General features: G+C 36.3%; 1 protein-coding gene across 4 annotated transcripts in view; it reads left to right on the top strand.

The window, feature by feature from the left end:
* The first annotated feature begins 369 nt into the window (after positions 1 to 369).
* Positions 370 to 22,882, top strand: part of LOC149794671 (5-hydroxytryptamine receptor 4-like) — a 75,685-nt gene continuing 53,172 nt past the window's right edge. The window contains exons 1-2 of one of the 4 annotated variants that reach the window (XM_089964280.1): positions 370 to 788; positions 9,006 to 9,114. The gene's annotated coding sequence lies outside the window, so the exon portion shown is untranslated. The remainder of the gene's footprint in view (positions 789 to 9,005; positions 9,115 to 22,882) is intronic. The other 3 variants (XM_089964278.1, XM_089964277.1, XM_089964279.1) reach the window with 3 other exon arrangements.

The raw sequence follows: 22,882 nt of genomic DNA, 5'->3' as shown, positions 1-22,882 counted from the left end.
TTTTAGAGGACTATGTTTTGTTAATTTTGTAGACATGAACACAATCAGTGTGATAGATATGAGTCTGTGTATTATATAAATGTTGCATTGTCTACTATCTGTTTTTCTGTGTATAGTCATATCCTCCAGGCGTTATCTTTCTTCGGTTGTTTTAAAATAATGTATACCCACTGTTAATGATTTCTGGCTGCTTTTCAACGCCAAGGTACAAGGTCTGCCTTTAAGATGTTGGTGGTACCTTGTCCTTTATTGGACTCGGCGTGCAAAATTGTTGCTATATAATTAGACTTCATTTCAAGCTAATGAAATAGATACAGTGTGTACTTTACCCTAACATCAGATCTTGCTCCGGCGGTAAGCACATGGAATGTCCGATTGACAGCTCTTATGTACAAACAAGTTACTGTTTCCAAAGAATTTGGCAGAGGCATTTTTTTTTTTTTTTTTTTGGTGGGGGGCTGGTTGTCTGCCCTAATTTTGAACTAATATACAAGTATAGGCCCTGAAGGATCGTAACGTGATGCCATCTCATATAACTATCAGAAGAACATTTGTTGCCGTACATGTAGCAACATCGTGCATTTGAGTCCTAATGCAAAAACAAGGGAACAAAGGAAATAGCTGTTAATAATTCAGTTGTGTTGATGCCTTGTCTTCAGGAATGATCACTGGGAGAGTGTCCGTTTCCGGTTTGATACTTAATGAAGACTTGCTTTTTGGTTCTTAAGGAAACAGTTGTGTCTACATTGTAAAGCCTTGATAGTGGAATAATTAGTGAATACAAAAAGGCAAGTGGAAAGAGCTTCCTTCATTTTGTGCTTCTTTCTTTTCCTCTTCTTTTCTTCCTCCTCCGTTTCTTCTGTCTTTCTTCTAGCTTCAAGGCTCCTTGAGACTAAACAGTAGAATATTTATAGATATGTACGTACGTCGCAAAACGGATAAATCGCTAGACCCAAGATAACTCTTTCTGCTTATTTGTATAGTAACTTTTAAAAAATCAAGTATATATATATATATATATATATATATATATATATATATATATATATATATATATATATATATATATATATAAAGTAGATACATAATTCAGCTTAACAAATTAAAACCGAACGAATTTTTTTTTTTTAAATGCATTGATGGGGATTTGCTGTTGGCAAGAAAGTTTTAATGAAGACTAGATGCAAGAAATATTGGATTACTGCAAAGACGAAACTCGCAATACTCAGACTTGTGTGCCTGCGAATGTTCATCAATTTGAGTAATACACATCTTTCTTTGTTATCAATCATATTGCCATTAACTGTATTAAAATATACTAGTAAATAATTATATATAAGAATGGAGTTATTCCAGAAATTAAACACTTGGATTATAAATCATATAGTCTGAGGTTTTGAAAAACGTGTATTCATTTTTTCTGTCGATCTTTTTATTTGAAATTTTTTGTACATATATGCATTGATTTGAAAGTAGTGGGTCAACGGGTGGCCAAGTGGTTTGAGGCGGTTGTCTTTACACTGACATATCTCTCTGTCAGCGCGAGTTCGAGTCTTTGCTAGGCATGTGGAGATAAGTGACTAAACTTGCCAGTTGCTTTCTATATGTTGGTGGTTCTTTCAAAGTTCTTCCTTCACCAAATAAACTGACTGCCATGTATAGCATGTCAGTAACTGAAGAATGACATTCAACCGACAAAACCAAACCAATTTTTAAGAAAAGAAAGGAAGAAAGTTTGAACATGTTCTTAAGCTTTATTTAATTTTCGACGGGAAGATACAGTTGCCATACACTTTTGTGCGCTCTAGATAAGGTGGTCACATGACCGGAAATTCTGATACAGTCAAACATTTGATAAGCACCTACCGATTGGAGTACAGAAGAATATGTAATGACAGGTGGCTGTTAAATACAAGTGTCTTTGGACGATAATGTGTACGTCGCAAAACTGATAGATAGCTAGACCCAAGATAACTCTTTCTGCTTATTTGTATAGTAACTAGATGAAAAAAAATCATGCTTTTTTATTATTACGAATAAACTTTACAGCTACAGCAAAATAACTTATCAGCAAATAGTGAAATTTTGTAAGTCATGACTATTTGAATTTGTGTATGTTATACGCCAAGTCGTTATTAAGAGTTGTCAGAACTGCTACGACAAGCCAACTTGCCATTAGCTTCCACTGGTTTTGTAGTTCTTCCTGTTGTCTTTTTGGGTTCGTCCTGTGCCAGATAGAATGGCCTCCAAGTATCTATCATATGCTGAAAAATGGCGTTAAATCCAACAAAACCAAACGACAAGCAAAGCGGCAAACTTTCAGCCAGCCATCCTCTCACCTAACCAGCAATATGCGTGGTCGGCGGACCATTATTAGGTAAAATATGATCAGTGAATCTGTTAGTAGTCCGTCAGCTGGTGACTTGAAGACACGACAGCATAATACTGGTGACCAAATAGCAATTTTGAATGTACTTTGCGTGATGGCACAGCATCCACATACCCTGCATAAAGGTAATGAATAATGATTACAACAAAATTTGCACAGTCTTTCCTAGTCACAATGTTGTTGTTTGGTTTTGTTGTCTTTTTTAAATGTAATTTTTATTTTAATAATAGTAAAATAGTAATAATAGTAAAACTTCCTGATTTTACTTATTACCACTCTTCTCAAATCACACGGACCGGTCCGGTGGCCTTGGTCAGAACGTCCACCCCGAATGCGGGAGATCGCGGGTTTGAATACCGGCCGAGTCACAGCAATGACCTATACCAATGGTGATAATATCTGCCTTGCTTGGCGCTCAGCATTGAGGTTAGTGTTAGATTTGGTTGGCCGGTTGACTGGGTGGGACGTGATGCCACATGTCTGCGGCATGATGCCCCAGTGCCAGACATCAGTATAAGCTGCCACACTGCAGACATCGTAGCGATATGACCTTAACTGCTGTTAAAGCTACGTTACAAATCCAACTCTCTCTCTCTCTCTCTCTCTCTCTCTCTCACACACACACACACACACACACACACAACTGATGCAGTCAATCGCGGGATTGCCCTTTTTAACTCAGCAAAATTGAAAAGCTAAGTTTATCTCTCTAGCACCTAATAGTTTGGTCAGATGTTTAGACAGTGGCAAAAGAAGAGCGGTACCTGCCAGATCAGTGATCAAATTAGCATATTTACGTTTTATACGTGAAATGGTTTGGTGTTTTACTACACAGCAGAAACGGGTAGATTATTTATGGTCGATGCCTTTTGCACTTTTCGACAATGAGCTCGCTTGATATACATGTCCAAGTCATCTGATATTAATTCAGACAAACATTCGGTCATTACCTTTCCTTACAGAGTGCGATGTTATCAACTCCATCTATTTGTAGGAATTAAATTAACGCCCAAACGGCATTCATACAGCCAATTCACATATAGTTTAACAAAACACAACTATTTTTATGTCCACTTTAAGCGAAATTGGATGTATACCTGAGACAAATTAGGTAACATCCATCACACTTTTCTCAGGAATTAACTGATAAAGTATTTAGAATACCATTAATAAATAATGTATTCTTCCCACATTTGTTTGGCTTGGTGGAAAGTCATTTTATTAGATAAGTCCGTCACAGTGAATTGCCATAATTTGCATGACAATAATAGATGTGATATATGTGATCGGAACATCGCTCATCCATTTCCCTCAGGTCGTAAAATAAACCTCGTCGCCGTTGAGAACTATATTAGAAGCTGCTTCGTTCAAATGTAATATTGTGGCATTGGAAGGAGACAGAGTAACAAGTGGAACAACTTCGGTCTCTGCTGTCGTAGCACATGTGATGCCGAGGCGAGTCACAAAACACAACAAATTGATATGTATTCCTACCACCTCTGAGTTTATTTCAAAACCTTTCGGAAATTACCGAGCGATATTACATTGTGTGAATTCATTACATGTCAGTGGCAGAAATAACGCTAAAATAACCCCTAATAATTTAATGAGGTACATTTGAAAATATAATTATTCCTTTGGCAATTTCCCGGTCTTCCTAATGCTTGATTATTTCATCTTCCGCTTTAAACATATTTTTTCCCGCCAAGAGAGTAATGTATTCAAAGTGGCTATGTCAAATGTTAACAAGAATTTACAAATTCTTCACCGTTGTACAAAAACAAAAATACACAGTGATTAAATAGAAATGTTGAATGACATAAAGAGAAATTTGCAATTAGAATAGATAGGAAATGGACAAATAAATATGTGATGGAAAACGGCTCATCTGATGTGTGTGTGTGTGTGTGTGTGTGTGTGTGTGTGTGTGTATTTGCGTGTGGTAGAACAGGATTACTGTACTATTTTCCGATAAGAAATAAATGGGTTTTATGGGCCACATCTGATTATTTTCTGACGTATTAGAAGGTGACCAGCCATGTTATACAGTGGTACAGAGGGACCGTAGACAATTTGTTGGTGAAGTTATTCGGGTTGAGAAATCTGTTTGGTGAAAGGAATAAAACTTACTCTGTTCCCATCTGCACAATACTGCATTTGTAAATTCATGATGGTGACGCTTAGTATTTTGCCCGATTGAATTATTCTACACTGTGCAACGTAAGTATTTGGATGTGAACTCACTGAAGAAACGAATTCATGAAATGATGTGAACTCATCGAAATAACTGTGATGATATACCACCAGTGACATGTGGGAATTTTGTTTAGGGAACGTGATATTTATCCAATTTTAAGCAAATTCTGTAAGGATTTTAAATGTTTAACGTTTATGTTTTATTAGATATATCTTTATATAATTTTGACATCTTTACCTTTCGATCTTGTTGTACTTCCTGTTTACATTCATTTGGAAATATTTATCTTTCTCAGCTTTTTGTATAATATTTTGTGTTTACGTTGCTAGAACTTTATTTTGAATTGCATCGAAAAGCATTTATTGCGCTATGTACCGTTAAACGTTAGTACATACATACAGTCACACTGATTTAATAAACAGCCATTCTATCAGAACCACTTTTATTTTAAAGACATAATCAACATACATACTGAACTACACTATAATGTTTCGTATTAGTCGATCACTTGTCTGACGTCAGAGTTGCCAGCTATTACGTCAGACTGAAGTGTTTTAAAAATAACTCTTCCGAAGAAATGAGTAAAGTGCCTTTACCCAAGGACACGTCACGAGAGCCAACCCAGGCTGAGCCTACAGTAGAATTCGAATCAGTACCCTTTTTAGCTTAGTCCGGTACGCTAACCAGTTCTGAGTCTCCACAGGAAATTAGCCGTCTTTTGTATTATTTTAATTTTTAATACGAGTTTTGGACCTACTACAAAATTATATGAGCAATGTTTTTAGGAGTTAGTCACTAGAACTTCAATGAAAAACGTATATATTTTTTTAGCCCGCCGACCCCTTTCCGTTAAATTCAGATGACTAACTTCTAATTAGATTTAGTCAACAAATTTCATTAATTGCATTTAAGATGGTAAATAGAATCAATTCCTACCAAAGTCTTTTCATTCAGGCAGTGGTACAAGTAGATTTAAACTTTTACCGGTACGGTCTCGACCCGTTCGTACTGGTATTAACAGTTTTATTGGGACGGCATACCTGATAGTGGACTTACTATTCACCACGCCAACCAAAAGTTCCAAACAACTGATCACATTACTGGGGGTGGGGGTGTTTTTTTAATAACTTGCTGAGGTCATTCTAATATATCCCTTGATTGTAGTTTAAATTAAGTTAAATTTTTCGTAAATACACTTTGTTAACGTGTTTTGGCAAAACATAAAATTGCTCATGCTTATTGGAGCATTTTTATTTTCTGGAGGTGCTTGGTGTTGCACGTTGTTAAAGCTTTCAATTTCGAAAGTAAGTAATTTTGTCATGTAGTCCTGTATCCCAATTATGAAAAACACCGGAAATTTACTTACTGGATTAATTGCACCACTTCATTTTGTCTCGTTGGTATTCTTGCTTTATAAGCGGTTTTTTGTCTTCTTCTTCTTCAAACTAAACGAGCTACACTTATGGGGGTTCTCTGCACTGAACGATCGGACTTAAGAAGCAGGAGGGAGGCTGGGCAAATAAGTGAGACAACTGCTAATATAATATCAATTTTGTGGATCAAGCCGGGTGACTCGAGTTAATATGGTTCCCAGGACTTTTCATCCAGTTGAGATGGTGATTATTTTGTTTCCAGACATTAACGTCCTTAATTACAAATCGGTTTCCATCAGTTTATACCTATATGATAAGCAGTTTCCAAACTAGGTTTTCTCCTTAATTCCATATCTACCAATACTGTCGTCGCTTTTAAATTGAGTCCAACTTCAAACAGCACGGACCCAGCTCAGCCTTCACATAATCACCGGCAGATCTGGGTTGATGCAGTTGGGTTGTTGTTGTTTCGTTTTGTGTTTTTGTGCAATTCGGCACAACAAAAAGAGCATAGACACTGACCCGCCGGCGCATTATGAGACATATGATCAGCGTATTTGTCGTTTGTAGTTTGACACCCAATACAGGCGAGTATAGTTCATTTTAGATCGGAGTAATTAACGGCAGTCCTAAAAATGTAATGTTGTCGTTGGATTAAAGCCTTCTCCATCTGTTTCGCTTCTTTAAACATTTATTCTCAAGTTGCCAGTCCTTTTAAAAACAGTTTTATTGGCGACGGTTGCCATTCATCAAGCAGTGTGTTCGGCAAGTCAATTGTTTTCTTCTCATTCAATTAAACGCAACAGATTTTCCGTATGATAATTGCTCTTGAATAATTTATATCTGCCAGTTCTTCCTGACGTGTTTTATCATACCATTAGCATATGTCTGTTGACTTATTTAGTGCTCCGTGGCTTTCATTTGCACCTTTTCGATCTCCTACTAATTTCTACTAATACAACTGGAATTCATTCTGCGATGACGTCAGCAATAAATATTAACTATAGATAATAATTATTTACTTCGCCAATTTCTCTTCATTTTTGTGAATATGTCTTTTTCCTTCTTCTGATCGCCTCGGATGCGGGAGGTCGTTGGTTCGATACCCGACCGAGTCATACCAAAGACTTACAAAAATGGTGCCCACGGCTTCCTCGCTTGGCTCTCAGCATTACGAGGTTAGTGTTAGGACCGGTCGGCCAGGTGTCAGGATAATGTTACTGGGTGGGACATCACGCAACATGTCTGCGACATGATGCCCAAGTGCTGGATATCACTATCAAATGCCACACTGCTGACATCGTAGCGATATGACTGAAACATTGTTAAAGCTACGTTAAAAATCCAAATCACACACACACACACACACACACACACACACACACACACCTCTGATTACTCATGCAATAGATTTTATTGTATTTATGCATGCATCGGCCTTTCTACGTTTCTAACAACACATTTCTTTTTATGTTCTACCCTTCAGCCTGTTCATTACGTTATGTATGTACGTATAATGCATAGATTCAGTAACTTTTTAAAAACGGATTTCTATATGATTACGAGTATTGAGCGAATCAGAGTTGTATAAAAGTGTTCTCTCTGGATTCAGCAAGAGAATGCTTGGTAATGCAATTATATTAATACGAATAAATAACACTATCATTCAGATTAGAGATTTTTTAATTCGTATTCTACGGAGATGCAAACACTGGTCCGCGGGTAAGCGGCACCTTTCGCCTTGCCAACCCCCATATATCATCAGGGCCACTCACACATCTTCAAAACATGTTTGGTACAAAAGGTCGTTGGTACAGGTACATTCGTGAGCAACAGCGACATCCGCAATGTCGACCTAGTAATTATATATGTGTGTGTGTGTGTGTGTGTGTGTGTGTGTGTGTGTGTGCTTCATGAAAACGTTACATGGCATTATGCACAGACACACTGAAGGAATAAAAGTGTGCAATAGTTCATTACCTGCATAGAATATCAACCAATATTCAGACAGATCGACACTGTATCCATTTTTAAAGGAAAGCTGTATAATTTCAGTACTACATGAATCATTTTTTCATAAAAGCAAAATTGAGAAATGTACCAAAAGAAAGCAAAATTATCCATCTTTTAACAAAAAATTTAAATATGTATAACGGCTGAAATCCAGGTTTGAAATTTCTGTGTGTGTGTGTGTGTGTGTGGTGATTAGGATTTTTAACGTAGCTTTAACAATTTTTCAGTCAGATCGCTACAATGTCTGTAGTGTGGCAGTTTAGAGTGATGTCTAGCACTGGGGAATCTTGTCGGAGACATGTAGCATGATGTCCCACCCAGTCACATTATCCTAAAACCAGGCTGACCAGTCCTAAATCTAACCTCTTAATGCTGAGTGCCTAGCGAGGCAGCTGTTTGTACCATTTCTATAAGTCTTTGGTATGACTCGGCCGGGGTTCGAACCCACGACCTCCCGTTTCCAAGGCGGACGCTCTAACCACTAGGTCACCGGAGCGGTAGAAATTTCTTTCTTTGATATCTGACATATATTTAATATATCGTCTTATCCTGGCAGTTACAATTTAAGTTTTCCTACTACTAATGAGGCGAACAATTGCTGTCAGGTCAACTATCAATCAAAAGTTTCAACCCATTGTCATAACGACCAGGTTATGTATTAGTGGTTTCAAGTTGCCAAGTTTTTCAATTTTTAGATGGAAATCTTTTTCATCTCGATGACGAAATCATTTTAGTCCGGATTCTTTGAAGGATTCGTCTTGAAATATTCTTAAAAATGTAGAACACATGTACTTGTGAGAACCTAAAATATAAACTGACACAAAATAACTCGTCATATGCCTCCCTCTTTTTCATCTGAAATATATAGGTGTTATCTTCATGTATTTCATTGACGATGGACAGATCCTTGATGTTTCTGGAGGGAAAACAATTCACTTTATTCACACGAGATATTACGGTAATTTACCTGCCATTCATACTCCCCACGATTTTGTGGTCAAAAGGTATGTTACTATTTTATAATCTCTTTTAGCTTGGATTCGAAAGGAGTACAATTAGAATCATATGATATACGCAACACGCTACCTGAAAGAGCTGAGATTTTCACCTAGGTACTGGACTAATTATTCTTGGCATGTGAGGTAATCTCTCTCTCTCTCTCTCTCTCTCTCTCTCTCTCTCTCATATACATGAGCATTATGCAAATCTTTAGAAAGATTGCTATGTTAATAAAAATAATATCGAACTTGGTCAGATTGTCGCCCTTTCTGCACAGTTTGTTCCATTGCTCGTCTACTTTCTGCGATCCTCATTCGAAGTCATTTGGCAAGAATGCATTGTGTAATGACGAAAATAGGAACATAACCCGTAACCTATTATTTTTTTTTTATATTTCGGTACAGCACAATATAATAACATATATTATACATTTTAATTTGCACACTAATTAACGCCAGATAAGCAATTACCATGAAAATCAAACAATGAAACAAATAGCGATTACTTAGAATATAATGAGAAATATAATGTACACAAATATAGGCGCAAAATGTTAAAGTTTCAATAATAGTAGATTATCCTTCGGTCTTGTACACTTGATAGACGAACTCAGAGAAAGTACTGGAGAGAGAGAGAGAGAGAGAGAGAGAGAGAGAGAGAGAGAGAGAAGGGGGGAGGGAGGAAGGGAAAGAGAGAGATTTTCTGTGAATCGTATATATTTGCTCCATGGAGGTAATGGCATGAAATGTTAAAACCGATGCTCATTCATTTTGTAAATCCTGTATGCTTAAATAAATAGCTTTTGAAACACCGCCATTAACACATTTAATTATGGTACATTTTCTTTCGTTATTATTTTTAAACGTCCCTCAACACAGCCCAGGCTGTACATACCTCTTCCAACCCGTCTATATAATTATATTTTGAAAATAAATAAATATAAACCGCCAAAGCATTCTATTAATTTTTGCAAAATGGTGAATTCATTTTTACATTGTCTTGTTTCAATAATCATGCATTTGTTTTGCTAATTATTTGTGGCTGTACATACTTGCCTTTAATCTCCAAGGACAGAACGGTACGGCTGTACAGAGCAGAAGAATCACGTATAATCTCACTTATAAGTTGGGTCTAACTGCAAACTGCATTGTATACCAGGATGCTAATTAGCTTTGATTCATAGTACCTGACTGTCATGCAACATGACTTCAAACCTAACAATCCGCCTCTAGTATACCGGTACTTACACATTTTCTCTTCTGCATTTCTTAAATTGTATTTTAGCTGTCTCCGTTTCTCTGCTGGTATATACAGCTGTTCTCTGTATTTGTACATACAGCTTTTATCGGCTGGTATAAACAGCTATTTGTTGGTATATACAGCTGTTTGTTCTCTGCTTGTATATACAGCTGCTCTGTGTTGGTACATATACATATATTCTCTTCTGGTATATATACACATACGGCTGTTCTCTTGTATACAGTTTTTCTTTGTTAGTATATACAGTTATTCTATGTTGGTATGTACGGCTGTTCTTTAATGGTGTATACAGCTGTTCTTAATCCGACGAAATCGACTGCATTAGTAAAAGTGATATAGACGAGAGCTTGTCGCCATAACCATATACCTACATGTATATGTGAAATTAATCTCTTCTTATTTGTTGTTTCACCGCTAATCATGTATAATTAGTAAAATACATCACCGATTAAAACGTCGCTGCTGAACAATTGGATAAACGCCTATTTGTTAAACGTATTGATTGTAATCGGTCGTCTTGCTTTGAATTGCAAAGACAGTAGCGTCGTATACGTTTTTCGACACACGAACATTTTAAGTTTTGTGTATCCAAAATAACAAAAGTTTGCATTTATATATAGAGTTTAACGGCACGTTAGCACAGTGCTGGCTATACGGTGCAGAATAAATGGTGAGTTCTATCAATGTTACATAAAAACTGTCCCCCTCCAAATAATTACAAAGATAAAAACCGTTCCAAATAATCTTAAACACATAGTATATGAGATAAAAATTAAAGAGCTAAAACTCTGCGAAGATGTATGAAATAAGATAATGGTAAAAATATAGAAACCAGAATAAGAGGATATCCGTTTAACATTTAGTTTAAGGTTTTACAAAAATAATAATTCGCTTTATGAATATTGTTATATGAGAAACGGAGGAAAAATAAGATATAAAAGAGTGTACATTGATCTAACTATTGCCTATCTTTCAGTTTAGGTGTTAGTATATTGTAGTGTAAACAAAACAACACATTTTTATGGAACAAATTATATTTACTGTTATTATTTATCTATTTTCTGAAAACCGCACAATTTCACTCCCTCCCACGATCACGTGGTCTCCATTATGATTTATAATAAAGCAAGCTAGATCTAAAGCCTGAAGAAAAACAATCATTACTGGCAGATTAGTATACGGGTTACTACGACAAAGTTTGGTGCACTCGTTGTCCAGGACAAGTAATATGAGTGTACTTCTTTGCTTAAATATATTTTTGGGCGTTTTATTATACATCATGGGTTTTTGAAGTTGTCTAACTTTTTAAAATTCTTTCCAAAAACACAGAAAAATAATCTAAAGGCGATATTCATTATACAAACTTATATCTGAAAACTTGTCAAACGTTACATATATTACAAGATATAATATTTAAAAGCAAAACAAAAGAAAATACACTAGGAACTGTGCTGAGAGAAGCGCAAAAATGCATGGCCACCTTGAACAATCGTCGGTCGTTATTTAATCATGCGTCTGGTGCACGTGATAAATATAGGTAGTTACGATATTGCGTGCTGTTTGGAGTATCTTTTTAAAGATGCAGCCATTTCTCGTTAACCCAAGTGACCGAAGGGGTGTATAGGGCAAAAATTCATAGATACTCTGATTGGCTGAAAATAGACTATCAAAATCTACACGCTGAATTCAGAATAGCTAAAACATTTAATCCCAATTGTAGATTTTCATAGAATTTACTTTACCAATTGAAATAAACAAAGAGAATCACGAAATTATAATTTTGTCTTATGGTTAAAAGCTAAAACTAATAAAGCAGCAGATTCGTTTTGCGATAAAAGTGTACGTGTGTGTGAGTGTGTGTCTATGTGTGTGTGTGTGTGTGTGTGTGTGTGTGTGATTTTGGATTTTTAATGTAGCTTTAAAAAAATTTCATTCATATCGCTACGATGGAAGCAGTATGGCTTTAATATCCACATGAAAAGCACACACATCCACGCATCCATCCGTTCAGTTATCTTCAGGTTCTTCATCCACCCATCCATCCATCCATCCATCCAAACATGCATACACACATACATACATACACACATATATACATACATTATGTTTTCCACATACAACTTTCATATATTATGAAAAAATTAAAAATTTGATTTGTGTTTATTAATTTGAATGCACCGGTAATTGATAAATCTAGACACGTGTCATCGCTCTTTACTAATCTAACTAATAAATGTGGAATATTTACGTCCAGACATACTTATATCTTTAAAGGTTTAAAATTAAATCACATTTTCAGCGAACAACTAAATCGGAAATAGCATCGCTGTATTATGCATTGTTTTAGTGCACATACGAATTCCATAAAAATCAGTTTGTGTCTGTTGCTTTATAGGCGTCATTAATTGGCAAATCTAAGCATGTATCATCTCTCTTTACTAATTAATTTAAAAAAAAAAAAATCCAGATTCAGTATCATGTTTTCTGCAGTAACAAGATTTCAGATTAGAAGCACCAGTAATGCTATTTTATCTGTTTTCTACTATTAAAGTTGCGACAATTTGCTCTTATTTTCCACGCTCGCTAGCAAACCACCGGCAGTCTCCTTTTTTAGTATTATTTCATTTTAATGAAAGCGACTGAGTTTGATGCGCGGTACTCCATTTTCTTATTAAAACCATCTCATTTACCGCATGTTCCAGTTAACGTTATTGATAAGAGGGAGCGGTGGATGTTTTTACTATCGGGTTGGTCTTTTCCTTCAATTTATATGTGGCTAATTAAGTTCAACATTATAGCCCTGCTGAAAAACAGCAAACTGATAGGATATTGTCGAACACGAACCGCGCCCCCATTTTCCCTGAGCAGATTTTACAAATCCTTTCAGCACGAGTACGTATTATACCCAAAATTTTGTCCGTCTGTTAATTTCAGTATGTCAAATTAAATTCTCAAAAGGCAAAATTGTTTCCAAATATAGCTTCATCCCACTTATCGTACGGTAGTTCACAGATAACATTTTGCTTTGTTTTACAATAGGACCTGGTGTAAGACTTTCACCGCCTGAAGATTCGGAATCCGTAGCAAGGCAATTAATGTAGTATTCGTATGTCTTCTTCTCATAACCTGCAATCGTAAAATCTAACCTTGGAAACGCATCCAAGAACTATAGTTCTTCTATACATCCAGATGTATTATTTTCACTTTTTCGTTATTATCGTTTTCGTTGTAAGAAAAAAATGCGTACTAGAAATACCATGTTCAGATCCTCAATGGAATTTACCTCCGCACGCTAGAGACACACCTATCCATTTCCGATAGACTAGTACGTTCAGCTTTGAAACGATGTGCGTTTCGAATGATCGTTCACTTTGGTATGTTTTAGGAACGAAACCAGTTTGCAATGATTTGAGCATGAAATGCTGTGATTGAAATAACAACACAAAAGCCCCTCACCTCAAAAAACAAATGACTCTTTATTCAGAATTTTGTCATGCTCACTTTAATGCTTAAACTTTATAAAACCATGATATTTCACCAAAGTATTGAAGGTAAAAGCCACGAAACCCTGACTCACCATGATATATATGAATAATAACGCACTATTTGGTCAAACATTCCATGCAATAATGTAAGTCAATAAAGGGACAAGATCATAATCATGTGCAGTAAGTATGGTTTTGGATTGACAGTTTTGGCCTTAGTGGTCATAAATTAACCTTTGTAGAGAGTAAGCTAATAGCTGTCCAAAATCAACCATAATTTGCCATTTTGAGCGAGGGTACTGAGAAAGAATTAACACACACTTTACAGATAGAAAGAGTGATTTTTCCGCGTATTTCAGTGGCTGTCTTGCGATTGGAATGATTAGTGATACACATTTATCAGCTATAGCAGAAGACCCTTCTGGTGGCCTAAGCTGTCAGAGACTCTGCCTCGGATGCGGGAGGTCGCGGGTTCGAACCTCGGCTGAGTCATACCAAAGACTTATACAAAATTGTACAAGCACCTGCATTGCTAGGCGCTCAGCATTAAGAGGTTAATATTAGGACTAGTCGGTCTGGTTTCAGGATAATGTGACTGAGTGGGACATGATGCCACATATCTGCCGCATGATGCCCCAGTGATAGTCATCACTTTAAACTGCCACAATACAGAAATCGTAGCTATATGACTGATTTTTTTTTAAAAAGCTACGTTAAAAATCTAAATATCACGCACAAACACATACACACACAGGGCTATATCAGAAGCTATCAGTTGTCCTCCATTATAATTGACGACGAGATCATCCTGAGAAAGGTCGATTATCTGCAATACTGTAAGTTTGGATTAATATTAACATGTGGAAGACGTATACGCTGTCAACACGTGAAAATGTTCCTTTCTCACTTCCTCCAATCATTTGTATATACATGAATATAGTAATGTTTAAGGTTCAGACATGATCTATATTGAACCTACTAACCTCATAACTTATCTCCTGCATCTAATCTGTCGATCTAGATTTGATTCCAAGTAATTGCGAAAAATAAATACAGGAACCAGTTTTCTTTAACTTCCAGAAGCCTGAATATGGCACAAGACGTGAATACAGAGAAAATTTGATTTGGAAATATTCATGTAAAAGACACAATGAAATTGCATTGCAGACGAGAAGCCAATTTTGATGAAATGACAAATCTACTTGATGTCATTAGAGTTTGACGATGTAACGAAATTGATACAAAGAATACCTTCCTGATTTAAATATTCTTGGAGCCTGATAAATGTTTAGATTACTGCAGATTGCATTGCTCTGAAAGGCGGTTCCAAAAATATATATTTCAAGTCAGATTTAATTGTTACATGCTCTAAATTTACAACTTTAGTCGTCAGCCACTCTCCGTTCTAATATATCTTGCATACAACATATCTGAAGGTCTTTCTAAGGACTTATAAACGACAGACACACGGCGTCTGGTTTATTGAAATAAAGTAGTGGGTACCTGCCGTTCGGTGAGTAGTGCCCACTTTTAGTTATGATCGTTGACGCTTCAGTCACTGAACTTAATTTGATATAACATTTTTATTTTCTTTGATAATACCACTCACCATTCTAGTAATCCCTTCGTCAAAAGGGACGAAATAAGATACAGAAGTGTGTTCATTATATCTTACGATAAAAGCATGTGCCTAAATATATGAGTGTCCTTAGTCAACCTCTTCTTGACATCATTTCTTCATTTACCCTCCCCCCCCCCAAAAAAAAAGCGCAGGAATAAGTGAAGTGTCTGTGTATACGTATACATATAAACCAGTTCAATGTTCTTGAATTCCTCCTACATCTTTAACTTAAAAAAGAGAAACTTGGTTTGATAGCAATATTATGGTTGCAAATCATCAATACTTTGGCATTGACATCTCAGTCCTAAGCAGTGCCGGATTAAGGCCTTCCTAGGGCCTAAGCACTTAAAATATTATGGTGTCCCCCCCCCCCCCATGTGAAACTAAAACAAGCAATACTAACAGCTATAAAGGTGAGAAAATAACAGTGTTGCCATCTTTCCTAATCAAAATACACATACATGCAGATCTAAATGGTCAGATAAAATTCATTCAATTTTATCATCAACAATTAGTTTAAATTTGTCTCTGGTGCCCCTGTTGGGCTGGTGCCCGAAGCCCAGAAGCACGTGCTTATTGTGCTTAATGGGTAATCCAGCACTTGTCCTAAGGGCATTAGGGACAAATTTTTGTCATATCTTTAAGCTTTCTGAACTCCTCCAGTCCGTAGTGGCATCAGCTGAAAGATATTTGGGAATTGAGCTGATACGTCTCAGCTCAAGATATGCAGCCTTGCATATGTTCATGACATGTTGGTGCAATATGAGTACTGTCCAGAATAACACCTAGGTTTCGTACTGATTGTGTGAATTTAATATTGACGTTGCTGATATTTATTGTTTGAGGTATGTGAATGAGAAAGTCTTTGTGTTGTGATCAGAATGACCTCAGTTTTATCATCATTCATGTGCAGTTTGTTCCATGTCATCCATGATTTCACATCAGAAATGCACCTCTCTACACCTTGCATGGTAGCATCAACTTCAGTTGGGTGGCTAGATTTGTATATTTAGGTGTCATCAGCGTACAATTGGTGAGACACTGGATGATGATCTATGACACTTGAGAGCGGCTGAGTGTACAGAATGAAGAGAACAGGTCCAAAAACAGACCCCTGTGGAACACCACAACATAGATCAACTGGGCTGAAGTGTATTCCATTTGCAAATATAATTTGTGTCCTGTTGACCAAGGAGGACTTGAACCACAGTAAGGCTGGATCATGAATGCCAAATACATGCTGGAGACGGAGAAGTAATATATCATAGTCTATAGTGTCAAATGCTGCAGACAAATCAATGAGGGTGAGGACTGTAATCTTTCCGCTATGAAAACGCAGACAGAATGTCATTAACTACTTTTAGAAGAGTAGATTCAGTACTGTGGCAAGGGCGATATGCAGATTGTACATTGCTAAAAAGACTGTTTGAATTTAGATAAGATACAAGCTGGGATAGAACAACCTTTTCTAAGATTTTTGATATGAATGGGAGATTAGAAACTGTGTGGTAGTTCTTTAAATCATTATGGTCAAGTTTTGGTTTCTTCAGCAGAGGCTTTACAATGGCAGTTTTGAAAAATGATGTTAATTCCCCGGATGAGAGAGAGGTATTAATAACATCAGTTAGTGAAGGCAATACTGGATCTAAGCACTCAAGCAGCAGTGATGTTGGAATTGGATCAAGTTCACATGACTTTGGTGCACTCTTCATCACGATTGTACGTACAAAATCCATAGAGACAGGTTCAAATGATGCATATGGTTGCCGCTCAAATTCTGTATCCCAACTGTATGGTGACGACGAGTCAATTGAAATTGTGGTGTCAAGCTTATCTCTAATGGTTTGTACTTTGTCACGGAAGAAATTTGCAATGTCCGGAAGGACGACTGGAGAGAAGGTAGTTGGAAGTGGTGTTGAATTGTTCCTTGATAGTAGCTTGTTAGTAATCTCGAAGAGCTCTTTGTAACTGGAGCTTTCCATGATCTTAGTAGTGTAGTGGGCTGATTTCGCTGCATGGACTATATTTGTGACATTCTTCTTAGCGACTTCATAGATTTTCTTATGAATAGTGAGTCTGGCGGAAAGCCAGAGCCTCTCATCTTTACGGCGGTCTCTTTTAGCAGTGCGAAGCTGGTCCCTAACACTGCTATACCATGGAGAACACTTTTGAATTGATACTCTGCACTTGGTAGCTGGGGCATTTTTGTCAAGCAATGAACGCAGACAGTTATCGAGTTGTTCTGTGGTAGGAGGTAAGCAAGTTGTTAGGTTAGCTTGGATGTCGTGCATTAGTTTGGTTCTATTTATTATACGGAGGTTTCTCTTAGTAGCAGATAAAGGTTGATGGTTAGGGTCTGATACGTCCAGATGGCATATAATGCAGAGGTGATCTGATGCAAGGTCATGGGATACCAGCGAGTATCACGTGATGGCGGTTTGTTCAAAAACAGTGGAGCAAGACCTACGGACGGACTGTGTCTAGTCAAGAAATTCCTGCTGTGAGCAGGGTTGCATTATATTTACACGATATAATAAACAAAACAATCTATCGTATAAATCAGAATAATAGACAGGTCTGCATGCATATCATTGCTGTTAAATCGGATTATTTACAGTGTTATTGACTGTATGTATAGCTAGTTGTATGTGACTGACATATAAACTGAAAGACACCCCTTGTCATACAATATTTGTGCATATAGTTATCAATATGCCTTGCCGGGATGGGGTATAATCAAATCGCTGTCTCTACTAGCAAATGAAGTCGTCATTATTTACGCAGGGGTATGGGTGGATGTGAAGTTTTGGTATGATAAATACACGTGGAGTAAAAGTATACATCTCTTTCTGTGCCAAAATATTAACGTTGCTGACGGGGTGGCCGAATGCTCCATGAAATCTGATTAAAGATGGCAATTCTACTTCCCGACACCTCTGATTTGAATAGAAAATCAAGTGGAAGGTCCACAAACACTGATGATGCACATACAAACACTGATGATGCACATATGATGCACATCCAAACACTGATGATGCACGTACAAACACTGATGATGCACATACAAACAAATTTGTTTTCCTCAAATTAAATCAGATTCTTAAAAATTCACTATATTCAACTTAAACCTAATATATGCCTGTAGTAGCTATGCATCTTGTTTTCTTTTAATTTATAGTTAAATAGTGCTTTAGCCATAACGTTCATGCCATTCTATATATTAAAATTTGATTTCGTTTTCATATTTGACGTTTTGTCATATTATTTCAGCAGCTCAATTTATAATCTCTCCAGTTTGCCGTATCATCTCACCAGCTAGATCTTGATTGCCCCAGCTTGTAATCTCCATTTTCTTTCAATTACTGCGGTTTGGTCTCGATAACGTCTTTTCTCTCTCGTCAAGTTTAAACGATTTGGCGTTCCATATACAGATAACAAGACGACTGTAAACTGAAACAGACACTTTTAAATCCGGGAGCGCTGTGTTATATAAAAATTTGTCTGACCTAATGGGAATTCAGGGAAAATAATCAGAATCATCTAAAGTATAACAATGCTTTATCCATCAAGCAAAGATGAATGAGAGAAAAGATAAACGTTTACAATTAATACGTATCGCTACAGCTGAAAAAAGAGTTATCGTAAGGAGACAGCATCCTGATGGTAGGACCCGAGAACACACCATTTATTCTGTCTCCTTTGATTGACAAATTGCCAAGCGCAGCCTGTCCAACTCAAATTTGGTAGATATTATTTGAAAATCCAATGACCCCCTGACCAATCGCAAGCTTAGCTAATTGTGAACTTTCACGTAATTACGCCTGACACATTAAGTTTGTGACAGTCTTTGGCAACCTGAACGTTATTCGGTAATGGTTCGATACATAGGACTTTTAATGTTTAACGCGTACAGCTTCAGATTCTTATTACTTCAGTATATTTAACCTAACTATGACACGAGCCTGACAATCAATCGAACTCTAGTAAAATCAGTGGGAGCGCGAGCGTTCTAGACGCTCGCTGGCAATGTTCTTTATAGGTGCCCACCTCCCACCCACCCCCACATTGCTTAAGCGAGCAGATTTCATGTCAGTTGTCAGCCTCTCTCCTCCCACCCTCTCCAAAATATAAGTTTTGTTAAGAATTGTTTCCGTTAGACTACGGTGAAGGTTAAATACTATAAAAAGGTCAGCTACTACGCCTCCAAAAAGAGCTCACAACAGTGCCCGCTTCACCTGTGTGGATATCTAATTTCTGACTATTGGTCAACAAAGACCAAGTAATAATGTTTTGATTCTTGTACGAAATGGGCCTGATATAGACTGGCCTCGTATACAGGAGGCTGGTGTGAGAATTTAAACAATCTAGCATTGTTTATTCCATGACCTTTATTTCTTCTACTATGCAAGTATTTGTTTTATAACTGCATGCATTAAGAAACAACAACTTACAAATAATATTACAAGCATGTTATTTGCAGAACCTAACAAACATCCACCCAGATCATCCAGTTTAGCTGGCTTAATTTTCAGGAAAACTTGTATTGGTATGCAACTAGTATGACAATATTTACATAATGTGACATGTAAAGTTTGATAACGAAGTTCGCTTTCCCTACATTGTCCAGATGATTGTTACTCAATTGTTAGTCTATTACAGTTTGTTACGTGTTTAGGCTCGAATAAACAGTAAAGTAAGAAAGAGTGAAAACAAGCTTTAAAAATACAATAATTTTATTTCCCTGGAAAAATTCTGTAAATATGAAAAAATATGAAATTACGGGTTTAAGAATCAAATCCAAAAATAATCCAAGAATAATCCACGAATAACATTTTAGGAGACCTTATAATAAAATGTTATAATGATTTCAAGTTCGAGTCCCAACGAAGAATCCAAGATGGAAGACGATGACGTATGCTGTAATATGTATTGTTGAAGTCTACAGTTCCTTGTAGAAACAAAAAATATCACTCCGGTTTTAGAAATCTGAATAAATATTTTATAAGAGCTGACTTTGTTCAAGAATTTCACCTGATCACACGTATTTTCCAGAAACAAATAATTAATTATTTTGAATCCAAGTACAAGCCCAACTACTACAGAAAAAAATATATCTCCAAAACAAACATTATATCGTATTCTAAAACGCAAAAGGGGGTCACGTGATCATGTTCCAGAACCTAGTCGGAATTATGTACCTGTTAACGATCACGTACACCCAGTGTGGCCCTGGTGAAAACCAATCATTTTACTCTAAGAAATAAAAAATAAACAAAATTGTTTGCATCTTAAATCAGTAGTCCCATCATGACCTCGACAACAACCAATCATTGTAAAATAAAATAGAACTTGTTTACGTGAATGCTACAAATTTTGAAACAAGGTCATATTTTAGATCAACAACTGGTGTTTATAAACTAACAGTCAATGTCAAACTATTTTCTGAAAAAGGTTTCATCTGTAATGAATAAATTTACATTACAATATCATGTAACAAAAATTAAAAAAAACAAGCGACAACTGACAAACAATTAAATTGAAATAAATATATATTAAATCAGATACAAGTAAATCAAATGTACATAACACTTTCCCCCTTAAAGAAAACGAAAGATTTATACATAAAGCTTTCTTTTTACCACAGACTAACTGTACATGAGGTTATAAAGAAGTCATATAAATTACACAGTGTACATTAAATAATACATTGTTATAATGGGGAAAGTGCGTATGCTATTGAATTATATATGATAAATAATACAGTGTGCATCTGCTATTAAATTTATCTTTTTCCTTGATGTGCCTGATGTCAAGATTATATTCCTGTAACAACAAACTCGACCTTAGTAGTCTTCGACTTTTATTTTTCATCTTCTTGAATCAAAACTGTCCCAACCCGAACATCATTTGCATCAACAATATTTTAAAAGACTGGCTGAAATTTGGAGCTGTAATGTACGGCACACTTTTAAGTATGGCTTTCAACTTGTCAAAAGCCTCCTGACATTTTTCCAGTCGAAAGGAACTTGTTTTTCGTACTCAATAAATTTGTCAAGGGTTCAGAAATTATAGAAAAATTGAAACAAAATTTTCGATAATATCCGGCCATACCCAAAAATCGCATGCATCAGTTGCTTTTTGTTAACAGGCACGGGAAATTCAGAGATAGCCTTGACCTTAGCATCTATAGGTTTAACTTGTCCATGTGCCACGATGTGTCCTAGAAAAGTTAAATTTGCACGGCAGAACTCACTTTTAGATAAATACATTGTCAAACATGCATCTCTGAGTCTGTCAAAGAATTTCCGAATTGTTGCTAAATGTTCTTTCCAGGTGTCGTTTTAGATGATGACATCATCGATGTAAGCATCACAATTATCTAGACCAGACGTAATCATATTCATGAGACGTTGAAATGTACTTGGCGACCCTTTCACCCCAAACTGCATTACTTTATATTGGCAAAGTCCATCTGGAGCCAGGAATGCCGAAATTTCCTTTGCTCTTTCATTTAGTGGAATCTGCCAAAATCCTTTCAGAGGGTCAAATTTGGTAATATACTTGGTATTCCTGATCTTATCAATACAGTCATCGATTCTTGATAATGGGAATGAATCTGTTTTGTCACACTATTCACTTTTCTCTAATCAGTACACATGTGGAAAGTTTTATCTGGTTTTGAAACAAGTACGCATGGTGAACTCCAATCACTTTTACTGGGCTTTATAAAATCATTCTCCAGCAAATATTGAATTTCTTTTTTCAAGTATTCCAGTTTGAGAGGGTTCATCCTGTACGGGTGTTGTTTGACAAGTTTAGAATTTACAGTTTCATAGTCATTGAATTTTTTTTATCCTTGTAGGAACATCTGGAAATAAGTGCTCATGCTCAAGTAATAACTGTTTAAGTTAATTTCTTTCTTGCTCTTGCAAATGTGAAAGTTTCTGGTCCAGACCTTTCATGAGTTCTGAATTCCGAAGATTTGTCACTCCAATATAAGTAGAATCCGATGATATTCCGTCACTTATATCTTCACTGAGGCCGAAGAAGAATCCAAGATGGAAGACGATGAAGCATGCTGCAATCTGTAGTGTTGAAGTCTTCAATTCCTTGTAGAAACAAGACTTATAATTCCGGTTTCTGATAGCTGAATAAATTTTTCCAAGAACTGTCTTTGATTAGGAATCTCACATGAGCACATGTATTTTCCAGAAGAAAAAAAAAACAGAATTAAATCCTTTCGAATCCAAGTTGTTTGAAATAACTCCAAACAGCACAACATACAACTTCCAGTTTAACAGCCCAGTTTCTACTTCTACTGAGAATAGGTTATATCGTATTCTAAACGTAAACAAGTGGTCACGTGGTCATCTTCTAGAAGCTTATAGAAACTACGTACTTGTTAAATGTCACGTACACCCAGTGTGTCCCTCACGAAAACCAATCGTCTTAGTCTAAGAAATAAAACATTTAAAAATAAATTGTTTACATCTTAAGCACGAAGTCCCATCATAACCTCGACAACAACTAATCATTTTAAAATAA

This window comes from Sinohyriopsis cumingii, chromosome 7, assembly GCF_028554795.1.
Source record: "Sinohyriopsis cumingii isolate HCF-2022 chromosome 7, ASM2855479v2, whole genome shotgun sequence".
Taxonomy (NCBI): domain Eukaryota; kingdom Metazoa; phylum Mollusca; class Bivalvia; order Unionida; family Unionidae; genus Sinohyriopsis; species Sinohyriopsis cumingii.
The sequence above is the reverse complement of the archived record's forward strand: the minus strand, read 5'-3'. Positions and strand labels throughout refer to the sequence as shown.